General features: G+C 38.8%; 1 protein-coding gene and 1 long non-coding RNA gene across 2 annotated transcripts in view; both read left to right on the plus strand.

The window, feature by feature from the left end:
* The window catches only part of LOC138009930 (vesicle-fusing ATPase-like), a 197777-nt gene that overhangs the window by 97790 nt on the left and 92487 nt on the right, over positions 1-7500 (plus strand). The window lies entirely within an intron of this gene.
* LOC138010409 (uncharacterized) overlaps positions 1-7500 on the plus strand; it is a 28589-nt gene that overhangs the window by 82 nt on the left and 21007 nt on the right. Inside the window, exon 1 of the long non-coding RNA XR_011124466.1 lies at positions 1-48. This exon is cut by the window's left edge and continues 82 nt beyond it. This is a non-coding gene — a long non-coding RNA (uncharacterized lncRNA). The remainder of the gene's footprint in view (positions 49-7500) is intronic.

Genomic DNA, 7500 nt, shown 5'->3' on the forward strand with positions numbered 1-7500 from the left:
AGTTGCAACTCAACAATGGAAACCCTTCTTCCTCTTCGTCTTAAAAAGGTATGTTTTGTGTGATGACCTACAAGAAATACACTATACATGATCAGCAAGCAGTACTGGGGACTTGATGACTGCGGTGCTAACTGGCGAACACATTACTTGTACATACCTTCAACACAAGGCAGGGAAAGACAACATGTACTTGTAAATGCGATCTAAACTGTAAAAATTTTATTACAGGTGCTGCATGAGTAATTTGAAGAACAAGAAGACTTTTTGGCTTTCAGATTTATCTAAATAATTAATAAATACAGTGGATAGTAATCATCATACAATAAATTATTTATTTGCAAGAAATTTCATCAGCTTTGACTGAATGAAATAATTTTTAATGGAACATTGAAAAGGTTCAATCACCTTAAAAACCATTCCAGAAACTCAGAAACAAGAATACCACCATATCTAAATTTCTAAATAGCCTTACTGTACAATGAATTTTTTCTCTACTCTAGAGTTTTACTTTACAGCAACTCATTGATGACCACAGCAAACCAGTACAGCTGGAGACACCATACATGTGTTCCAAGTACGTGTTTCATTAGTTGTATCTATTATTAAAGATTATTTATTTTATTTTATTTTAAGGAAATAGTTGCATCATTTTATACATTTACAAGTACGTATACACACCCAGCTTGAATTAAAAATTATATTATTTAAGATACTTAGACAAGTCGTTATTTCAAAGTTTGCCAGGTAACACTGAAAATAATATTTATTTTTTATTTTTGTCAGGAAGATGTGCTGACCTTCCTAATGCTTCGGTATATGATTGTAGGTTAGACACCTGGGTTTAATGCTCCTTTTTAAAAAAATTCCCTCACCGCATAGCTCTGAAACGTTCACATGGATTTCATACACATCACTGGCAATTTTGTTTACATGTAGCTGCCAACATCAAACAGAGGTCTGGAAACGCTTGGTGTTTGGAAAACTACCTGCCACAATCTGCCTACAGTTGACGCGATTCAGGTCCACTGGTAAGAAGCTCCAGCCCATGGTGAAATATGATGACATGCTGCAGCTCTGTGAGATGCAAACCCCTGAAAAGAGCCAGTCAGCCGAAATCTCGAGAGTGTCCTGCAAGCTGGTTGCTGTGGTGGTGCACATTGGTGACAAGCTTTTCTCTGGCCACTATGTGTGTTACATGAAGTGAAAAGGGTCTTGGTACTTTGCAGATGACACTCACATTAAAAGGTGTAGTACATTTGAGGCTATCAATCAAAAACCCTACTTGGTGTTCTATGAGAGGGATGTTTCTGATGACCCGGTGGTGGAAATCTCACAAGGAATAAGTTCTTTCTCAATACCAAGTGACACCGAGCAGCAGCCTGTGATATTACAAAGTCATGAAACAATCCAAGTCCAACATGGAACCCCCCCCCCCCCCCCCCCCTTTCTTTTACGTGAAGGAGCCATGGTGTGATATACGTCACCCAGCCCTGTGTAGAACAGCAAAAGATTACCCAGGTCTTCAGTACACACCAATATGTGATTCAGAGAAAGAGCAAGCCGAACTGATTGTAACCATGGAAAATACTATCCCACAACACTCAAGAACACTTGGCTGGGAAGGTGGAGACCTTTGCAGACTTTTGCCTGGGCAAGAAGAGGAAGGTTCCTGGCTGTCTAACTTCCTTCTTAACAAGATATTTGTCCTCATTGAGGAGAAGGCCACTGCAGCTGGTAACAAAGTATCTACCCTCAACTCAGACATCTTTTTAAGAATGGCAACACCCTCCAAAGAAACGTATCTGAAGTACAACTTTCATCAACTCTATCCAAATATTTCAGATTCAGAGGTCATTCTTGCACCATTCAACTATGGCAGGCACTGGTGCCTAGTTGTTGTGAACCTAAAAGAGAACTTTTCAGTCTACCTGGATTCTCTGTATGATGGTGCTGGTGCAAAAATGGCATTTTCTAGAGTCAATAACTTCCAAACATGTTGTGCCTCCATCAATGGGATCAATACTTGGACCTTGCAGAACTGGAAGTATTTTGTAATTCCTTCATCTGACATTGCACAGCAGCTCAACAGTGATGACTGTGGGGTGTTTGTAGCCAAGTGGGCAGAGCACATTTCCCATGGATTGCCACTTGATTTTACTCAACATGAAATTGTTACTTTTCGTTACTCTCTTATACTCGACATTGTACGAAATTCATTGTCTCTGGATGTACATGTGAAAAATTCTGAAAAGCATGAAAAGAAATTACCCTCCAGTACAAAACCAAATAGAAAACCTGCAACCAAGAGGAAACACCAGTGCTCTGGCAAATCAACATCAAACAAAGCCGCCACTGCCATGAAAACAATTGGGAAAGCCCTAAATGGCAACTTGTCAGACAATCAAGGTGCAAGTTGCAAATCATCAGCTGGACCAGAAAAAGTGCCAAACAAAACCTTGTTCAAAGATCATGCTTCAACCGACTACACAACAACTGTGTCAGGGAAAGACCCAAACATAACCCTGTTGGACAAGCACCATTCAACTTGCAAAACAGGAAGTAGGTCAGAGAATGCTTCAAATAAAAACCTGTTGGACATTATGGACAACCAAGAATCGAGAGATAACAATAACCCTAACCCTAACCCTGACAACCCTAACCAAGGTACAACTTGCAACCCACGATTTCTTTAACAAAAGCATCAAGAAAAACTATACTGGACGACCAAGAAACACAAGCAAACACAACTTATGGGGCAGGGAAACCTGAACCTAAAATTTTAACAGTTAATCATTGCTTAATTATTGACAACACAGCTTCTGCGTCAGGAAAAGCCCCGAACAATACCTCTTCAGGCACTCAAGCTTCAAAGCAAGCCAAAATTCTAAACCAGTGCAAAGTGTTACCAGTGGTAAGGGAAATATTTTAAGTAAAAAGAAGAATCCATCAACTCTTTCTAACTCCCAGTCAACTAGCATACTTGTAAATGAAGATCATTGTTACTCTTGCACTGTGCCACCCAAAAAGAAAAAATCCAGCACTACAGATCTACCAACAAAGGTTGCTACCATCTTGCCAACAGAATACGAGTATAAATGCATTGAATTTGAAGATCTTTCAGTATTGGAAGGTTCCTTTAGAGTGCAGTTCTGTATAAAAAATGTGACATGTAAGGATGACGTAGACATCTGGTTGTCCAAACTTGCCACATCATCTAACATAAAATGCAACATGGAAAGTGGTGGTCGCTCAAGAACTGGAAAGCGGGTTTCATTTGCAAGATGGTACATATGCCAGTGCAAACGCAAAAAGCTGACAAAAAAACAAGAATCTGCCAAAAAAAAAGTGTAAGACAAAAAACAGTTACAAAGACAGGCTGATCCAATGAACACTGTGCCAGAACAACTCGATTTGTTGTCAAAAACTAGGGACAAGAAAACTGATTGTGATAGCAAGTTGAGTTTTAAAATTTTCACTAAACGTCCTTGGAATGAGATGTGTGAGGTTGAATTGTGGTGGAATCACAATTACAGTGTTAACAGCTATCACCTACAGAGTTTCTGTCCCATCTTACCATCAACAAAAGCGGCATTTGAAAATTACTTTGAACGAGTTATGTCTGCCTCAGAAGCATTCCACCATCATGAAAGAAAACGCGTGCAAGATTCCATTTCTCTGATGCTACTAGCAGATCGAAAGTGCTGTCCGTCACTGACTGATGTGAAAAACATGTATGGAAAATGGCAACTAGCCAACAAGGTGCCCCAAATGGGCAAAGCATGTTCACTGCTCTTGCCGCTGTCATAAACGCTTACAACATAAGGAACAATGGGAAAGGAGGGAAACGTTTTCTGCAAACCTACGAACAAAATGGTAAATCAGAGCACCTCTGATTATTGCAATATGTACACCACTAATGAGCAGAGTACATCAACTGAAACACTTTTTGAAAGTTAAGTTGGGGGCTGACCTTACTGGGACTTCGAGTCTGTATGTTTGTCCCTCATTTAGTGCCTTTTTTCACTTAACATAAAGAATTCATGCAAAGCATTCTAGAGTTATGCGCTGATCAAATCAAAACTTCAACATCCCCCCCCCCCCCCCCACCCCTTCCCGGGTAAACCCAGGAATTTGAACGATCCAATCTTCAAAAGATTGATGTTGAAGTTTCGAGTTGGTCGGTGTATTAATAATTCATTATCATAGCATTTTAAGTTGCGTTGTACAATAATTATCTTACTTTCTATTGAGGAATAAAAGGTGGGAAATTCATCTTTGTATCAGTGATCAGCGATCAATAAGTCTCTTCATGTTGATAACAATGACTAAAATTGGAAGTAGTAAAATAAGAGGTAAACATTATCCTGACTTGCAATTAAGCTCAGAAAGAAAGCTATCAAAAGATTTCTTCATAGCTAATCATGTTATTTATTCTCATAACGCAGCCCTGCACGATTAATCAAGCTATGATACTGTTAGGATTAGATGCTGACAATCGTTCAAAGGATATATAAAATTGGTACAAGCTACATTGTAAAGAGGGCCAACAGCTTGCGTTAATTAAAAAATTAAACACTTTGCTCATAAGAAAACGTTCAAATTTACAACATTAATAAATGAAGTTAGCCTCTTTCCATATTACTGACTAGAAACTTAATTCCTCTCTTCACCTCAAATTCAAAGTGGTCCCAAATTATTACTGGGTTGCCAGTATGGCAAACCCAGTCGAGGTCTGCGTTTAGTTTGTTTGTTTTTTTAGTTTTTCTTTTTTTTTTTTTTCGTGTCGGTAAAAGTCTTGCCTGTCACTCCCCTGGTAAGTGGTGTCTTTGTGCATAGAGCCTTCTGCGCGTATTTTCTTAGGATCGAGAGGGTAGTGGAACTGCGTAGATTTCTCTGGTGGACACAGTAGAATCATTAACTTAGCCTGCAATGGCGTCGAAAGTCATGTAACGCGAATGGCGTTTTAGTGGATCCTTAAAGAAAATATACCCTTATGGAGCTCAATAATGGAAAGTCAGTTGGATAGACTAGGCAGGCGGTGAAAAACCAACACCTGGAATCTCAAAAGCGACGAGTAATGGACTTCGACAACAATCTATCGCCCGTCGAGCCGAAATCAAAGTGAGCTGTATTTACCTGAAGTACATGGTAATTTGACACGATTGAGTTTCTTGTCTTCACGCACGCAATGAAATAGGAAGAGGTTTTCGCCTCTAAGAGCAAATATGTTGTTTGTTTCAATAATTTTTCGCTGGAAAGGGATTCTGTGGTATTTTGTGCCTTTGTGAATTATAATATCATGTTGTGTATTGAATTTTCGAGCTTAAGGTTGAAATGTGATATGGGAGAAGTTTTTTAGTATTGCTCTGTAAGCAGGAAGGGTTCACAGGCCTGTTGGAAGCGTGCTTGAGTTTCAAAAAAATGAGCCCCAAAATCAGTGAAAAATTGTGACGCAGATGAATAATAAAGTAGCTGCTATTTCCAAAATGATGAAATTACCTGGTGATAAATAACGTCGTACGCGTGTTGGAGAGTAAATTTTGACTTTGCATAAACAAGAGTTGGGCGATTGTGATCTTTGGTTTGACTTCGCTCATTTCATTGTCAAACTTTATAACACTTGACAGAAAAAGAAACTTACAAAAACCCGGTATCTTGCCATCATTTGACACAGATACTTCACTGTTTGGAGTAAACATGCCGCGGTAACTTAATCACGGCGCCCGCTGAATTCCGGCCATGTCACTTTCGATTTTGCGATTTATATTGAACGTAGCAAAAATCTCACAAAATGTTTGTCGCTGATCGTAACTTTTTATATTCTATATTCACGGTTCAAAATTAATGTTGTTTTCATGTCGCAAATATTTTATTCTCGATCGACCGTCCCGGAAACTTCCTTCTGCTCTTCCTAAAAACTGTGTATCAAAATTTTTTTACTTTTGCATCAATATTTGTTTTGCATAAAGCAAGCTAACAAAATCTGTACCTTGCTGAGTTCGCATTTGTTAGCGTTAATAGTATTTTCGGTCAGACGCTTCTGTTTTATGAGGGGTTTATTGTTTTGGTCTCCCATCCTGACACTAACCCCACCGGACAGGAATTAACTTCAGTGAACTTTAGTATTACAAAGCTGTCAGATGCTCAGAGGGCACACTTGTGGTGAAAAGAAGTTGTGAGGGAACTTGAAAGTTATGAACATGTCAGCCCAGAAGCCAATGTTTCTCGCTTCTCTTTTATTTGTTATTCTTCGGAGACTGGAATGCTGTATTTCAATACCACACAATTCAGTGCCTTCTGATTTTCTGTAAAACTTACCACAGGCAACCCAGTGTATGCTTCACGGAAGCATCTCGTTCATTTTTCGTTTTCTTTTTTCTTTTTATTTTTTTCCGTGTCTGTAAAAGTCTTGCCTGTCACTACCCTGCTAAGTGGTGTCTTTGTGCATAGAGCCTTCTGTGCGTATTTTCTTAGGATCGAGAGGGTAGTGGGAAATGCGTAGATTTCTCTGGTAGACACAGTAGAACGATTAACTTAACCGGCAATGGCGTCGAAAGTCATGTAACGCGAATGGCGTTTTAGTGGATCTTTGAACAAAATGTACCCCTATGAAGCTCAATAATGGCAAGCGAATTGGATACTGAACAAGACAGGCGGTCGAATGTTAAAAGCGACGAGTAATGGACTTCGACAACAATCTGTCGCCCGTCGAGCCGTAATCAAAGTGAGCCGCCTTCCTAAAATTTTGCCAAGTGTGGTGTTTTGTACAACACTGAAACCAAATGAACAGTTCTCTGGTAACTCAGTATGGGTTCAACAAAAACAAAGAAGGAATGCATACAGTGGATCTGTTATCTCTCTATTTGTATTTATCTGTTCTCAACTCTGCACAGTCTTCCAGTATTAAACAATTGAAAATTTCATTAATAAGTCATTGACGCGAATGGCGTTTTAGTGGATCTTTAAACAAAATGTACCCTCATGGAGCTCAAGAATGGATCATCAATTGGATAAGCAAGACAGCGCTGAAAAATAAATATCTGGATTTTAAGCGACGAGTAATGGTCTTCGACAACAATTTCATTTTTCGCCTTTGGATATCAAGTGAACTTTGTTTCTAATATTTTACTAACTTGGTATTATATAAAACACGGAAATCAAATAGCAATTTTTTTATGGATTTAACAAATTAACATTGAAGGAATCGAACGCCTTCAAGAATGCATCACAGTGTTTACTCAAGTCGCATCTTAGTTGTCTGACAATTTACATTTACCGGTATTTTGTACTCAACTCTGCAAAGGGTGTAAAATATTTGGAAATGTGACAGTGAAGAATTATTTGAATGAAAGTTGTTTTCGCTTTTGTGCTTCATTATTTACGGTCAAGGTTCCGAGTCGAAAAGGGTTTGATGTGAACTGTCAAAACTGTACATGTATTTAATTGCATCTCTTGTTTGCACGCACGCAATTAAAATAGGAAGGTTTTATGCCTCTAATA

Source organism: Montipora foliosa, chromosome 7 (genome assembly GCF_036669935.1).
Source record: "Montipora foliosa isolate CH-2021 chromosome 7, ASM3666993v2, whole genome shotgun sequence".
Taxonomy (NCBI): domain Eukaryota; kingdom Metazoa; phylum Cnidaria; class Anthozoa; order Scleractinia; family Acroporidae; genus Montipora; species Montipora foliosa.